The 16,684-nt window shown below is 44.5% G+C and overlaps 1 protein-coding gene across 48 annotated transcripts in view; it reads left to right on the top strand.

Annotated features, from left to right (window-relative positions):
* Positions 1-16,684, top strand: part of ESRRG (estrogen related receptor gamma) — a 663,361-nt gene that overhangs the window by 154,112 nt on the left and 492,565 nt on the right. For 15 of the 48 annotated variants that reach the window (XM_084979085.1, XM_021064115.2, XM_084979074.1 and 12 more), the window contains one exon: positions 13,158-13,291. The exons of the other annotated variants lie outside the window; for them this stretch is intronic. The gene's annotated coding sequence lies outside the window, so the exon portion shown is untranslated. The remainder of the gene's footprint in view (positions 1-13,157; positions 13,292-16,684) is intronic. 48 annotated transcript variants of the gene reach the window in all.

Raw genomic sequence — 16,684 nt, 5'->3', positions numbered from 1 at the left:
GATCTAGTGCCTGTGTCCGTAGGCACCACCATGCCCGAGCCTTGAAAATTACAGTGACGGAAGCAAAGGACAAGTGTGAGAGATCACGGGCGGGAGTCCTGGCGGGATTTACAAAGAAATAGTCTTTTAGGAGTTCCCTGGTGACTCAGCAGGTTAAGAATCTGGTGTTGTCACTGCTGTGGCATGGACTCTGTCCCTGGTCCAGGAACTTCCATATGCCATGGGTGTGCTCCCCCCCGCCGAAAAAAAAAAAAAAAAAACAAGAAGGGGAAACTTCAAAGTAATAAAATTGGTTTTAATAAAATAATCTTTCACAGATAAGTCAGAAAAGTTTTCACAGTTTTCATGGAATGCCTAAATCTTGATAATAAGTCATTGCTCCACCTCGTAAGTTTCTCATTCCTGCAGTGTCCAGTGATGGATGCATATAGGTGGAGTTAATTATTGTAGGTAATTAATAATAGTAACTATGCAACTCTGGGTGTGTCTTTACTTTCTTCCAACTGTGTTTGCTCGGTTGAGGCTTATATAACGCAAAGCCTTAGTTTGAATTCCAACTGAAACAAACCCCAAGGCAAAGATTTAAAGGCAAGGAATTGATCCGGGAAGCTATTTCAGTAGAAAAGAAGGTAAGACAGAGAAGGGAAGGCAGCTGATAAAGATTTTCATTATCGAGGAAATTATAACTGGAGCTCAGTTCTGCTGGGAGCCTCTGGGATCCCTCCCCCAGGTGGGGGAAATGAAGTATTTCTACACCTGTTCTCCCATCACTCATTGGTTAGGGCTGTGGTAGGATGTAGATTCCTTGGCATATCACCAGGGCCATGCAGGTAGGCAAGCAACAACCACCATGGCGGCCAGAATATGCTTCCTAGCAAAAGGGGGGCAAGTGATGGCAGTGAAACCAGCCTGGACTGAACCAGTAAGGGAAAGGCTCTGGCCAGGTGGCCCCTGCTGTGCCCTTGGTCTAGCCGTCTAACGGTCCTGGTCTGAGCTCACTTGGCAAAAATGTGGTAGGCAGGAATGAGACCTCTCTTGGCCTGGACTTGTCTTCGAGATCTAGGTGGAAAGCTTAGACGAAATCGTCAAAATTCCTTCACAGGCTTTTCTCTGCTGAAATTAGATTTTCCGCTTGAAGAGGAAGTCGGATTGTAATGGAATTGTGTATTTTATGAAAGCACACGCACACCCAGGAGTTCCAAACTTTTAGCCCTGGAAAGATATTTCCAAGCAGAAAGGGGGAAGCTGGACCAGACAGCAGCCATGACTCTTCTTCCCGTGAAGAGTCCCCTTGGTGCTGCCGGCATCCTGCTTCTCCATAGGTCAGAGGCGTTTCTTTACATTTTTGGCTCAAGCATGTGTGCCTCGTCCCACTCTTTAGCACAGCTCTTGTTGGGAAAGGACATGAGATTAAAAATGCAAACCTAGTTACAAAAGTGAATATTTGTTCAGAGTGAGAAAGGAGATCATAACAGATTTCAAATTTAACAAAGCTTATAAATATCTAAACATTAAAAAATTCAGAAAGATAATCAAATTTTAATTAGCTCTCTGATCCTCCTCTATAAAACATTTTTTCCCTTCCATTTTTTTTTTTTTTGGCTACATGCTCTTTGATTGCTTCTTCCTGTGACAACAAGGTTTTGTAATATCATTTTCTGTAGAGAGACTAGAAAGATAATGTAGTCGTTCCTTTAGCATGTTGATTGAAATTTGTTTTTTTCTTATTGATGCCTTATAAAAGTTTTTTTTTCAGTTACCCTACTCATTACTGGTGATGTTATGCAAATTTTTAGGATTAACCATTTTGGAAAAACTCTATCCAACTTCTTTCCTATATAAGCTATGAGATTTAGAAGAATTTTCTAGACTATCTGGCTTTATACATTTCAAACCTTGTATTTCACAGTTCCCGTTGTGGCTCCTTGGGCTAAGAACCCAAATAGTGTCCGTGAAGATGTGGGTTCTATCCCTGGCCTTGCTCAATGGTTTTTAAGGGTCCGGTTTTGCCACAAGCTGCAGAATAGGTCACAGATGCAGCTCAGATCCTGCGTGACTGTGGCTGTGGTGTAGGCCTTGGCTGAAGTTCTGGGAACTTCCATATGCTCCAGGTGCAGCCGTAAAAAGAAAAAAAAAAAAAAAAAACCTTATTTTTCTTCTTTGAGCACTTACGTTCAATGCTGGGCTCCCAAAACATATGTTTGCATCTCCGCACGACCTGCAGCTTCCATCCTCAAACATGGTACCGTTGCTGGTTGGAGTGGTAGGAGCACTCCTGAAAGTGGTTCCTTCCCGGGGAAGATGAGCGATGCTCGACCTGTAGGTAGAAATATAAACTCTTAAACCCAAGCTGCAGGTGCCACCAACTCAGCTGTCCCTAGCCAAATGCTGGGAATGCCTGAGGCTACATGGAGGCCATGCCACCAAGACGAAGTGTGGAGGGCAAGTTGGAGATAGGTTGTGGTTAGAACACCTTGCGGCACCAAAACAGAGAACCGTGTGTCCGCAGAGCCATGGGAGGGGCCTCCGCAATGAGACTGAAAGCTTCGCTTCTCTGAGCTTCAGGGCTGGTCCGCCTTTGCCCACAGCATGGCATTCAGAAGCCACCCCGGTCTTTCCTTATTTGCCATCCTGTCTGGGAAATCCCTGTTCTAGCTCCGAGCTCCATCTGTATGGGCCTCGTCTAGCCTTTTGCCTCCCGACGTCTAACTTTTCTCCATGTGGCAACCCCTCTTCTCAATCAGACTCTCTTGGATCAAGTCACCATAAAGGTTTTGAAGCATTTCCCCTCTTACCGCTGTGTCACCGCTAGTTGTCCTGAGTGCCTCTCATGTAAGGTGAGATTATGGTCATTGATACCAAGAAGGCCATCAGACAAATGGCCTTCAGGCAAGATGTGACCCCCACGATATAGAAAGAGGTGGGTTTGGGGGTTAAATATCCAGCATTGTCACTGGTGCAGTTCTGTCCCTGGCCTGCACGCTACGAATGTGGCCAAGGGAGGAAAAAGAAAAAGGTGGGTTTTATTCCATTCAGTTTTATGGAAAATCAGCTGATTAACTTTGTCACTTACATGAAAAATATAGACATGGGTAGGGTTTTTTTTTCACGGTGGGGAGATGTAAAGCCATTGACAGGAATTTAGTCTTCAGGGAACAGCTCTGCTTTTGAGAAGTTTGGAAAAAATTGCACCCCCTCTTCCTTCTCCAGCCTGGGTCCGAGGGTGAAATTTCCAGCATTTTATTTTGAGTGTTGTTGCCCAGCCTTTTCCAGCGTGTGGAGGTTCCTCGGGGAGGTGTGTTTGTCAGCTAAAGAATCGCTTCACCAGGGAGTCCCTCCTGTGGGGCGTGGGAAAAACCAGAAGGTGATTTATAAAGCTGTGCCAAAGAACTTCTTGCCCTCCCAGTGGCCTCTGATACTAATAAATCCACTTTTTTTTTTTTTTTTGTCTTTTTAGGACTGTACCCGTGGCATGTGGAGGTTCCCAGGCTAGGGGTCAAATCAGAGCTGCAGCTGATGGCCTACACCACAGCCACAGCAACGCAGGATCTGAGGCACATCTGCCACCTATACCACAGCTCATGGCAACTTTGGATCCTCAACCCACTGGAGGAGACCAGGGATGGAACCTGCGTCCTCATGGATGATAGTCAGATTCATTTCTGCTGGGCCACAGTGGGAATTCCAAATCCACTTTCAAGGTCAGAGTTTTTCAACAGATCCCTCCATGTGATAGTGTGCAGATTTGGTTTTATGAGAGTGGCCTTGGCATCCAGACCTGCCCGAAAAGGGTCCGGCACTGACAGATGCCACCATGCTTCTGAAACCCCAGGCTCCCCTTTGCCTGTGAGGAAGCCATTGTGGTAATACAGAATCAGAGTTACATACACTGCTGATCTGTCTGAAGTTTTTCTTGAGTTTATTATTTAATAAAGAACATTCAGAAATAGGCAAGTAAAAAATGTCATTTATGTCACAGATGAAAAAGCCACGTATATGTATTAATGGAATTCATTCGCTGGTTTATGGACCCAGACTTCTCTAGGGACTGCACGAGTCTCGGTGCATATAGACCCCTCTGCCTTTGCCAGGAATGCAAGGTAGTCCCCAGATAGTGTGTGTGAATAGCCCAGCATAGTGCAGAATTCTCTAGGGGCCCAAATAAAAGGCTGTCTTCGGCAGTGCAGAGCTTAAAACATTTCTAAGGGAGATGTGCTGGGCGATGCCCAGCCCTGTTACTCAGTCGGTTGTGTTTTGCTGGACAGATGATTGCAGGACACCTGGGCCACCTGCTCTGCACAAAGCATCTTTGGAAACATTTCATCCCTTCAGCGCTTTCCCTGTTATGGGAATGGTTAGAATGATCAGGTGTCATCCGCGAACAGATGTTTGTTTCTGCCCAAACATTGTCAACAGCATCCAACTCGAGGATGTTAGAGAAGCATATACTTGCAACTGAAACATGTCCTCTGCTGGTTAAGACTTTGCCAAAGGAAACTTTTAGGTGTAGGGAGCTATTGTGCACAACCCCTTTGCCAGCTGGTGAGGGTGAGCCGGCCACCCCCTACACATAGTGTGGATGCAGCTTGGTCTTAAAGGGATAGCAAGGACTTATTGCGAGCCCTCAGTTCTGCAAAAGAAAAAAAAAATATGCAGAAGAGTCTATTGCTATTAGAGGCTTGGAGAAACCTGGACCGAGCCCTTGTTTCTTTTGTTTCAGGAAACAAAGCGTGAGATTTGCTTGAATCCTACAAGCTCTAAATGCAGTCATGCTCTCTGGTTATTTATAGCACAGGAGCCTCCGCCCCCCTCCCTTCCTATTATGCCTCGGCCCCTCCCCCAGCGCCATGTCCCTTTATTTAGATCTGAAGCCTCCTTCTCAGAGGCTGTGTGGCCACAGCAAGGATGTACCTCTGAGAAGTGAGGCAACCCATGGAGGTCTTTTCTTTCGCCTCATGGAGGCTCCCCATTTGGGGTGTGTTCCTAAGGCTTTGCTCTATGTAAGAAACCCAATTAACAGGCAGGATGTCTTTGATATTTTATAGAAGGAAGTATTTTTGTCATCATCTGGTATTCCTTGCAGAAAGCACTGCTGTTGTCTATAACCAATGTTCTGGAGTAGATTCTTAAAAAAAAAAAAAAAAAAAATGTGTATGTATATCCACAACAACAAAATCTTTCACCCAGAAAGTTCTGTGCTACCTGCAAAAGGAAATATTTGAAGACGTATCAGGAAATGACCAAAAAGAAAAAAGTCATCAATGCCACTGTCTGATACTCATTGTAAGAATAGCTCTACATCTGAAGCATACTTCATGCATTATTTCATTTTATCACCAGGTTACATGGTAGCTGTGTAGTAGCACGCCCATTTTACAGATAAGGAAGCTGAGGTTTAGAGAATGAAACAACTTGTTCCCAGTCTATGAGCTCATCAGGTTTTAAACTCAGATGGTCTGCCTCCTGCCCAGTGCTTTTTAACCCTTATCCAAATGCCCTTGGGTACAGTTCTCTGATGGTTCATGTTATCTTAAGTGTGTGAAGATAAAATTGATGATGGTTATGACCTAGGTGTCTGCAGGTCACTACAAAGGCCAGTGCATATGGTGTCACTTGTTTAGGGACGAGTCCTTATTGCCCCTTAAACTCTAGGTCTTGATTCAGAAACGCCAGCAGCATCTTCTTTGTCCATCGCCTGTTGTGGAGTTTTCTCTTACATTCTCTTGCTGCTGAAAGTCAATCATGGGTCTGGAAAGAATAAGTTTGGAAGCCTCCATTTGATTTTAAGGAAGGGATTCTTCTGCTTTGGACTCTTTTATTCCACTAGGATAATTTCCTTTCTTTCCCTTTTCTCCCGAAAGTGCTTTATAAAACCGCAGCTCTGCAGACATGGCCTTTATCACCCACCGTTCCGTAAGTAGCATTGGCATAGGCTGACACTCTCGGGGGGGTGGGGGGGTGCACTCAGGTTTGGGGGGGAGCATTGTTTATGGGAGGTAAAAAATCAAACAGGGAGATAAGCTCAGGGTCTGCCTTTAGACCATTGCCTATCTAGGACAAGCAACTTTAGCCTTGTCCCTTTTCAGAAAGAAAAAAACAAAAAACAAAAAACTTTCTCCTTAGAAAATACCCAGCTGACACCTGCATGTTTTCTATCCCGGGAAAGGCGAAGCTCCGGGGTTCGTATTAGAGAATTTAGCATCGCACCATCTTCTTCAGGTGGTAATGGGTGCAGCTCAGCATTTGCAGACTTGGTGTCCAAGTTGCATGTTGAAATAAAAGAAACACCCATTTTTTAAAAGTGGGGGCGAAATCCTGGCATTTTAGGGAAAGGTTTTCTCTGACGGAGGGAGGAGAAAAATATGGAGAATAATGAATTCATCAAGCTGAAAATGCACGAGGCAGCGAAGCGCTCAGGCTTCAATACATGGCAAATGGAAAGAGAGCTCCCATTACTGCTGAGATGCACAGACACAGCCCCGCTAATCGCTTGGTCATGCTTGGGAGACACTAAGTCATCACAGGCCATGACATGGTGAGAACAGGGTGCCAGGGGTTTGTTGTAAGAAAAAATTGTTGATTTAACATCCATAACCAGCAGCACCGCCTTCCCGACCCTCACCCTCCGGTGACAAGTCTTGGTTGGAAAAGTGCTTGTGTGTCTCTGCGTTTAACTCTTTGGATTCAACACAGAAATCGTGTGGGAGGTAAAAAGGGTCGAGGAAGTGACTCTTTGGACGAGGAGATTAATTTCTATTTCTTGCCACAGTTTGTTGTCTCTTACAGATAGAGTGTGTGGTCTTCAGGGCCTAATAATAATAGTTGGCATTTATTGACGAGTGGGTTCCTGCCAGGTGCCTGTTTATTTATCGGTTTTTCCTCATTAAGTCTTCACGACAGCCCTGTGAAATAAGGTAGCAGAATTGTCTCTGTTTTATGGAAGATAAGTATCCTGTTCAAGGTCACGTAGCTAATGAACAGTGGAACTACACTTGAACCCGAGATCTGACTCCAAAGCTTGTGCTGTTGACCACTGTGCCTTATAGTCAGTTATGTTCTTTGAGAAATCTAATGAAACCAGAGGACAAATGAGTTGCGGAGACAAAGTGTACTTTTTCATTCTTTCAACATACACTTTATTGAATACTGTGCTTACAATAGCGTGGAAGGACAGCCATGTACATGTAAGTTCAAAGTAGTACCGTTGCTGATGGGAAGGAAAGATGCATGGGGGCCAGGGTTTGCATGGAACAAAAGTCACCACATCTTCAGGCATTGCTCTGGTGGGTTCTGCCATACAACCAGCGACTAGCTTGTCACCTGGCTGTCTTAGTAGGTACTCAGTGAATAGTACCGTCAGGAAAGGAATTGAAAGCACGACACTGAGCACAGGTTTCCTATGGACGAGGTGGGAAAAGGCATTTCAGGATGAGAGAAGAGCAGCTGTAAAGACAGGAGACCGCTGGGAATGTTTTGGAAATGACACTGGGTCTGCATTGCTGGCGTGCAGGATGGGAGATGGCTGAGTGAGGGCGGCAGAGGGAGCCGAGCCTGCTCAGTGCACAGGCGGGATTGTGATTGACACCGTGTACCTGCAGCAGGCTGGGGGCGTACCTGCAGGAGTGAGGGGACCATGGACGTCATGTGCCTCAGAGGAGGAGGGTCCCTGAGGTTAGGGGAGCAGCTCTTTGGATGATGGCCTGAGCACTGGGGGCGGGGGCGGGGGGGGGAGCGGTCAAGACGGGGGTCTCTTGCTGGGGTCTGTATAAGATTACGTGGGTGTGCCTGCAGAGCTGGCGAGGTGGGATATACTTAAGCACCCTTCAGAGAGACTGGCCATTCATTAGATGTGAGGAAAGAAGAGCTGGGTGGAGCTGAGGATGGATTTCTGGTTTGAAAAAAAAAACAGTAAGCCATTAATTTTTTTTATTTTTAAAAAGTTTAAAACATATTAAAGTATCATGGACTTATGATGTTCTGTCAATTTCTGCTGTACAGCAAAGTGACCCAGGCATATATATATATTGTGTATATATATATATATGTACATACTGTCTCTCATATTACCTTCCATCATGTTTTTAAAATTCTTTTATTAAAGTATAGTTGATTTACAATGTAAGCCATTAATTTTTTTAATTAAAATATTATTAAAGTATAATGAACTTATGATGTTCTGTCAATTTCTGCTGTACAGCAAAGTGACCCAGGCATATATATATATGTGTGTGTATAGGTATATATGTGTGTGTGTGTGTGTGTGTGTGTGTATCTACTTCCTCTCATATTACCTTCCATCATGTTTTTAAAATTTTTTTGTTAAAGTATAGTTGATTTACAATGTTGTGCCAATTTCCAGTTCCAGCAAAGGGACCCAGTCATGCATACATATATACATATATATACATACATTCCACATATACATTCCAATAACTAATGATAAAATAAACCAATCATGACAATAAAAAAAGAGTAGGAGCCCAGTGAAACGTGCACGTGTGTTAACTCACTATTAAGCCTTTTTTTCAAATCGGACAGCTGACCATGCTACCGTTGGTAGCAGTTTTCCTCTGAAATATAATTTCAATTTTAATTCCCTATGAAACAGGTATTCTAGTCCTTCTTAGGGTGTTGGGCGTAGTGCTAAGTCCTTTATGCCCGTTACCCATTTAATTTTCCCATCACTCCTTTGAGGACAGTCAGTCCTCGGGGGACTTGTTGTCCCCATTCTACGGATGCGAAAACAGAGGCACGGAGTTTCATTTGCCAAGCGGCTGATAAACAAATGGCGGATTCTGGATTTTGAATCCAGATGTTCTGACTCCACCCGAATGATCCAAAGACGCAAGAAGCTAAGCATCTGGCTGAGACCAGGCTTTCCATCTCTTGAGCATCCCAGGGGACATGGATGCCTGGCACATGTCAGGACAGGGTGGGAGTAAGCAGGACTGTGTCGGGATGTCGACAATCCCCAAAGCAGAACTCCGCCACGTTCAGAGGAAGGGCTGCCTGTCCCACACGGCCAGTCCTGAATCACACATTTACGACCTTCAGGGAAAGGCCAGGTGCTCCCTGGGGCTGGAGGCGATGGCGCAGAGAGAGGGGCGTGCTGGAGGGGCTTCCCAGTGTCTGAGTCAAGCCAGTCTGAGCCGCATCCGAGAGCACCCGGCCAGCTCCCGGGAGAGAGGGAGGAGGGAGGGCAAGGGACAGAAAGGGGGGACGTGACCTCTCTTCTCTCAGGTGGGCCGACGCTTCAGACCCAACCCGTGAAGGAAGAGAGGCCCGCAGCCCTTGTGCCTGTGGCCTCGCGCCTCCTGTGTGTTTCACCTGTTTAATAAGCATGTCGTGTGATCTGCTCCAGAAAAAGAGGGAGGAGAGAAGAGGACAGTCCAGGAAAAAGATCTTGAATTCCTTCTTCCAGAAGCCACAGTGGCCCACAGTTCTCACTGTGTCACTGAATACCCAGAAACAAATCGCTCTTCAGTACAGGGTGCCCGTGCATTAGGGAAACAGGACGGTGTACGTGTGCTGGCCTGGCTCCTTCTGCCCCGTCCCTGAGGGCTTGGTGACCAGAAGCCCCGCACGGAGCCTTGGGGAGCCGAGCCGTGGGGTTGGCCACGGGGTTGGCTCTGTGGATGGGGATTGAGGATGGGTATTGATGTGTGGTTGCAGAGTTGAGACCGTCATGGCCAGGAGCTCGTTCTTGATTCTGGTAAAAGGAAAGTAGCACATTTGAATAGATGCCATTTTGTTCCCTATATGAGAAGAGTTGGAAGATGAAGGGTTTTTTCCTTTTTCTTTTCTCTCTTTTTTTTTTTTATGGCTGCATCTGCGGAGAATGGAAGTTCTGGGCTAGGGGTCAAATTGGAGCTGCACTGGGGGCCTACGCCATAGCCGTGGCAACACCGGATCCCAACTAAGCTGCATCTGTCACCCACACCTTGGCTGTCGAACTTGAATCCTCTCAGAGACCACATTGAGTCCTTAACCCCGTAAGCCACAATGGGAACTCCTCAAGATGCAGGGGTTTTTTTTGTTTGTTTTTTTTTTTTTTTTGGTCTTTTCTAGGGCCGCTTCCATGACATATGGAGGTTCCTAGGCTAGGGGGCTAATCGGAGCTGTAGCTGCCAGCCTATGCCACAGCCACAGCAACACAGGATCCAAGCCTGTCTGCGACCCACACTACAGCTCAGGGCAATGCCAGATCCCCAACCCTTTGAGTGAGGCTAGGGGTCAAACCCACAACCTCATGGCTCCTAGTCGGATTCGTTAACCACTGAGCCACGATGGGAACTCCAAGATGCAGCTTTTAATACCTAGTTTGACTCTACCCTGTGTACCTTAATTCTGGGAGCTTGCAAATTTTCTCTGTGAAGGCCAGATAGTAAATATTTTCTTTTTCTATTCATCTCTCCAATTGTAATGCAAAAGTGGCCTTAGGTAGTATGTGAATAAATGAGCTTGGCTTTGTCCCAATAGAACTTTACTTTAAAAAGCAGATGGGGTGGGAGGCTGGAAGTCAGAGGAGGCAGATTCAGGCTGAGTTCATGGTCATTTGCCATCCCTTGTTTCAGGCAAATGGCTTAACTTCCCTGATGTCTCAGTCCTTTCCCCTCCAGTGGATTAATTATTCTCACCCAGCTACTCAGAAGGTTCAGATACCTGGCACAACAAGCAGTTCATAAAGGAAGGAAGGTTGGGCAATTCGTGTCCTGGCGCAGTGGAAATGAGTCTGACTAGGAACCATGGGGTTGTGGGTTCGATCCCTGGCCTCGCTCAGTGGGTTAGGGATCCGGTGTTGCAGTGAGCTGTGGTGTAGGCTGCAGATATGGCTCGGATGTGAGGTTGCTGTGGCTGTGGCATAGGCCGGCAGCTGTAGCTCCGATTCAACCCCTAGCCTGGGAACCTTCATATGTGGTGGATGTGGCCCTAAAAACTAAAAAGCAAAAAAAAAAAAGGAAGGTTGGGATGTGAAGGCCCCAGCCAGCTATGGGACTTTGGCCTTGTACTTATTCTCAGTTGCTAAGGGCTTTTTCAGCTCTCCCATTCTATGGAGAAGAGTTTGAGAAAGTGCTCTCCAAATGTTAAGTAAAATTAAAACTGGAAGTGTAGCTTAAAAATTTCTTTCTGAAATGAGTCCACCTCATTTCTTAGGTTACAGACAAAAGTACAAGTTCTTACTGGAAAATTAGTTCGTATACTCTCCAATTTGTAAGGATTTTTCCTCCTAATATCATTAAGTTGCATTAGAGCTTGATGTATGCAAGCTTGACAGAGAAGGTCCATTGCCCTAGCTGGAGACAGAGGCTAGTGTTGTGGCTCAGTGTTTTCAGACCTAATGTTGTCTCTGGGAGGATTCAGGTTTGATCCCTGGCTTCACTCAGTGGGTTAAGGATCCAGTGTTGCCATGATTGGTGGTATAGGTCATCAATGTGTCTCAGACCCGGTGTTGCCATGGATGTGGTGTAGGTTACAGCTGCAGCTCCAATTCAGTTTCTGGCCCAGGATCTTTATATGCAGCTCTTATATATATAAAAAAAAAAGGAAAAGGAAAGTGTTTCCTAAAACTTTTTAAACCAATAACGCAGCAAGTATACAATTTTTGCTTCAATGATATTCCCAGCATTTCTCCAAATAGTGCAAGAAACCGACATAAGAGAAAAAAAGATGAAATTCCACTGCCTTTAACCCTTTCATGAATAGAAAATGTACAGAGTACTGCGTACAGTATAAGAAAATGATTCCATCTTCTCTCTAGATGCTCCATCCTTTGGAGCCCACTGTGATTAACCTAATAGAGGGGGGAGCTTCAGGGTCACTTATTTCCCCTCTGGTGCTCTTGATTTAAGGCAGGATACAGAACGGAATGTGCCCAAACGCACCCTCTCCTTCCCTGTGAAAGTTGTAAGAGTAATAAGGAGGAAAGACAAATTCATTTGAGTCCAATCCATCCTTTAAGCACAAGACAAAACAAAAACCTCATTATTGAAGAGTAATAAAAATGAGACTAAGTGGCAGTTAGGTTCCTACAAATAAAAATTGCTACCACTGCTGCCATTGCCTGTCTTTGTAAAATGAGGAGATGAATCCTACCTTTGTTCAGTGAACCCATAATGAAGAGGTGTTTAACACTGAAGGCTATGGCTTGAAAAAGATATTGCCATGTAAATGTGAGACCAATGGAGACACTGGGTTGTGAAGGCTACACCTGCCAAAGGTAAGCTTAATGAAACAGCCAATGGCACTGTCATGGTTTAGAGATTCACCCAATAGTGTAAGCATTTACAGACTCATGGAGTAGCATTCTAGTTTAATGCTTTTCAAGTTCTTTTTATTTTAAGCTGGCAGTGCTGGGGTGGATGGGGGAAGGGAGTGATATGTACATTATTCTCACACACACACACACACACACACTTTTTAAGGAGGATTTTCTCCCTGGACATCCTGAGTGATACTTATGTAGCTTAAAGTGAGTAGAGTATTAATTTATAGTTATTAAAGTGATTTGTATTTTGTATATTTATATATCTTCAATACCTAACAATTTCTTCATACTTTGTGTGTTGCACTAGCAATTTTGTTGGATACACTTTTTCAAGTAACCCAGATTGAGTGTTTCTATTAGTTGGTGTTAGATAAATGGCAAGACATGCTCTGAAGTGGACTTCAACTCTGGAAGAACTGTAGAGCCAATGAACTTCCAGAAGATGAGCAGCCCTTTGTGAGGTGTTTGTTGTAGGGTGTGATGATTTGATGTTGCGCTTTGGGGGTAACAGGTTAAGGTGATCTGTCCCAGGAATCTGTTCCTTGAAATGGGCTACATAAAGACTCCTACTGGCACATAGTAGGTGCTCAACTGGCACATAGTAGGTGCTCAACAAATGTGGTGTTTTCATATTGGTCTAAGAGATATCCTGCTTATTCCATCAGTTGCCTGTTTTTGAGTCTCTTTGATTAAGGGTGGCTCTTGGCAGTCAAAGAGATTAGATCCCAAACCTCTGTCTCTGGAACTCCCTTCGATGCTTGAAAGTAGAGCAGCCCGATATAGAAAGGTTCAGAACTGAAGTGAATAGTTTCAGAATTCTCTGTGCACCTTTTTAATGAGCTCTGTGTATTTCCAAAGTGTTTGACAATCATTTATCTCTCTGACTAAACAGAGACCAGAGCCAGGATAAAGGAAGGGCCCTGCAAGATCCTGCATTGAATTGGCAGGACAACCACATCACATAGAAGAATTTATGGCTTCCATCGCCTGAGCTCAACCCTCGCTCCTGGCTTTCTGTTCCTTCAGGTTTGCTTCCTTTTGGATATTGGCTTTACCAAAAATCAAACAAAAGTTGCCTTTTTTGGTCTCCCCCTTTTCATATCTGTCCTCAATCTGACCAGATTGTTGTCTTTAAAAGGTGGTAAAAGACAGGACGTGGAAAGAAGAATGTAGTAGCACCACGGTTGTTCCTTGGTTGAGAACCAATCTGGTCTCGAGTCCCCACTTGATGTTTGTTTTTATTAAAAACGTCTGCAAGGGCAACTGTTCTGAGTATATTATCCAAGAGGATCTTGTTAATTAGTTTTGCTGCAGCATTGGTGGGAGTAACAAAAATATACATCTGCTGACTAAGAATGACACACATTTGTTAACGAAAACACCATTTTCACTAAAACACAATTCTTGACAGTTTAGCACGTGCCAAATAATGTTTAAATCCTATCTTCAGTTCCTATAATTTTGGGAAAAATTATAAATTACTTAAAAAATTTTTTAAAGTATGTTTGGAGCCTGTGAGAAAATTCTGGGGGAAAAAAAAAAAGAAGGGTTCCCCAGAAACTGCCCTCCCTGTGCTCAGAGGGGGAGAAAAAAAGAGAAAGGATGGTGCCGGGTGGGGGTGGAAAGAGTCCTGTATACTTCAGCCAGGGGAAGTAATTGAAAATGCTAATTCTGTGCCCACAGACGAAAACTTTGAAGGACAGGTCCTTGTCATCGGACTCCTCGAGAAACAGCAGAGCAGAAATAAAAATAGATCATTGACCAAAAATATCCCTTTCCAACTGAGAAGTTTTAAAGTGCTGCTGCCCATTTTTCTGTTTAAAAAATTATAAACCAGCCTTTTTATTCTTTACTTTGAGAACTGTGGGGGCTAATGTATGGGTGGTTTAAGAATAGAAATATTAAGAATCTCAGTTTACAAAATGTTGAAATAGGTCTATGGCTATTTTTTTCCCTCTAGAAGATGAATTATCTGCAAGGGTCAAATTTAGGTTATTGTCAAATCAGGAATGCCAGAGGCTCCCGTCAATTAGCAATTTTGGGAAAGATGCACATAGATGAGAGTTACCTCCTTTTCTTCTTTAGAGAAACAGCAATGTTAATGATGACAATTGCAGTAATAATTTCTGGAGGTCCTGTTGTGGCTCAATGGAAACGAACCTGACTAGTACCCATGAGGACGCAAGTTTGATCCCTGACCTCACGCAGTCGGTTAAGGGTCTGGCATTGCTGTGGCTGTGGGGTAGGCCAGCAGCTACAGCTCCGATTTGACCCCTGGCCTGGGTGTGGCTCTTAAAAAAAAAAAAAAGCAATAATAATTTCTTTCCACTTTAAGCTCAAGGGTTACATTGGGGTTTGTAGCTTGTTTGCAGCGTTAGAACCAGTGGGGCGGGGATAGTCATGGAAATAGTTTGGGGAAGTGCCCTTATCATATAGAGCATCACAAACTGGGCACGTGTTTACTGGCTCTTTTGTGTGCTTACTGGTTCATGAGAATCAAGAATGGCGATTGGAAATGGTTACCCAAGAGGGAAGAGGGTAGGGAAGGGATATATTAGGGGGTTCGGATTAGCAGATACAAACTACTGTATATAAAACAGGTAAACAACAAAGCCCTCTGTATAGCATGGGGAACGGTATTCAATATCCCATAGTACGCCATAATGGAAAGGAATATAAAAAAGAAAAAATAGGGAGGTCTCATAGTAGCTTAGTGGTAACAAATCCCACTAGTATCCATGAGGGTGTAGGTTCGATCCCTGGTCTCGCTCAGTGAGTTAAGGATCTGGCATTGCTGTGGCTGTGGTATAGGCTGGCAGCTGTAGTTCTGATTCGCCCCCTAGCCTGGAAACTTCCGTATGCCTTGGGTGCAGTCCTAAAAAGCAAAAACAAACCAAAAAAAAAAGAAAAAGAAAAAGAAAAATATATATATATACATATATATAACTGAATCACTTTTCTGTACACCAGACACTAACACAATATTGTAAATCAACTATTCTTCATTAAAAAAAAAAAAAGGTCTTGTAACCATGCAGAGCTAGATTTGGAATTCATTTCTTCTTTTTTTTCTTTCTTTTCTTTTATTCTTTAACAGACATTTATTGATCCAGTACCGTTCTGGGTACAGAACAGTGAACAAAAGAGACAGAACCTCTGCCAGCATAGAGCTTACATTCCAGTGAGAAAGTAAAGAAAAAAGGAAGGATGGTGACGGGTGCGTCATATGGGAAAGCAGTAGTGTGAGGGGAAGAGCACCGGGGTTTGATTTAAATCGGGTGGGCAAGGAAGGCCCATTCAGGCGACGTTTGCAGAGAAACCTGGAGCCACCGAGGGAGTGGCTTTGTGGGTCTGGAATCACCCCTCCTCAGCCACCCACAAAGCCACTCCCTTGGTGGCTCCAGGTTTCTCTGCAAATGTCCCCTCAGTGGAGTTTTCCTTGACCCCCCTATGTAGATCAGATTCCAGCTTGAACCGGGATGGGACGGGAGTGGAGTATCCTCAGGAGGAACCCATGCAAGGTGGCGTCAAGGAAGAAATGGGGACAGGGCTTCGTGGTCCTCAGGTCACTGTCATGGTGACGACTTGTACCCTGCTTGAGACGAAACCGGTTCTAGGATTTTGAGGAGGGAGATGTGACATGGTCTGACATTTATAAAGGACCATTCCACCGTTCTTTAGAGAACCAGCCAAGGAGAAACAAGGGCAGAGACAGAGACACTCACTAGGAGGCCGCCGTCATAATCCAGGGAGCAGTAACCATGTCGGATCCTCGAGGTACCCATGGCGGTGGTGGGACGTGGTTGGAGTATCTGGATGTACTTCCAAGGTCCTGCCAGCAGGATATGCTAATGATTTGGATGTGAGATGAGATGAAAAAGACAACCTTTGCATTGCAGACCCTCATTCCACAACCTTAAAAACCTTAGACAGTTTCTCACTCTGGTATCAACTAGAAGAACAAAAAGGTGTATGTTCCTTGGACCCTGTTTAAAAAATTAAAATGCCTTTATTCATATTATTTGAGTTGAACTTAGGCAGTGGGTCTTCATCCATCTGGCAGACAAACAGAGGCCCTGTGATGTTAAATGCTCTGACCAAGTTTATATAGCCAGTCAGTGGCAGGAGACATCCTTCAACTCATCTGCAGAATCGCTATCATAAAAATCATCTTCCTTATTAAGTGCTGCGACCAGAGCTTATGAGGTTCCAGCATTTCAGGGATCTAAAGGTCCTTCGAAGAGCTAAGTCAGTGCTCAGCATCTCAAATACTGTTGTTAGAAGTTGTTACAGTGTGTGAATCTGTATTATCTTTTGTACGTGAAGAGAGAGGAGCCGACCTACAGGGGAGGACACTTGCCCATGGACTTTGTGTTCCTTTTTTCTGGCAACAAGCAATTAATTTGCCCAGTTTGGGCC

This window comes from Sus scrofa, chromosome 10, assembly GCF_054392235.1.
Source record: "Sus scrofa isolate SSC_HxYL_T2T_F1_AM1 chromosome 10, Sscrofa_HxYL_maternal_Yorkshire_Landrace_v2.0, whole genome shotgun sequence".
Classification (NCBI taxonomy): Eukaryota; Metazoa; Chordata; class Mammalia; order Artiodactyla; family Suidae; genus Sus; species Sus scrofa.
This window is presented reverse-complemented; position numbering and strand designations above follow the sequence as displayed.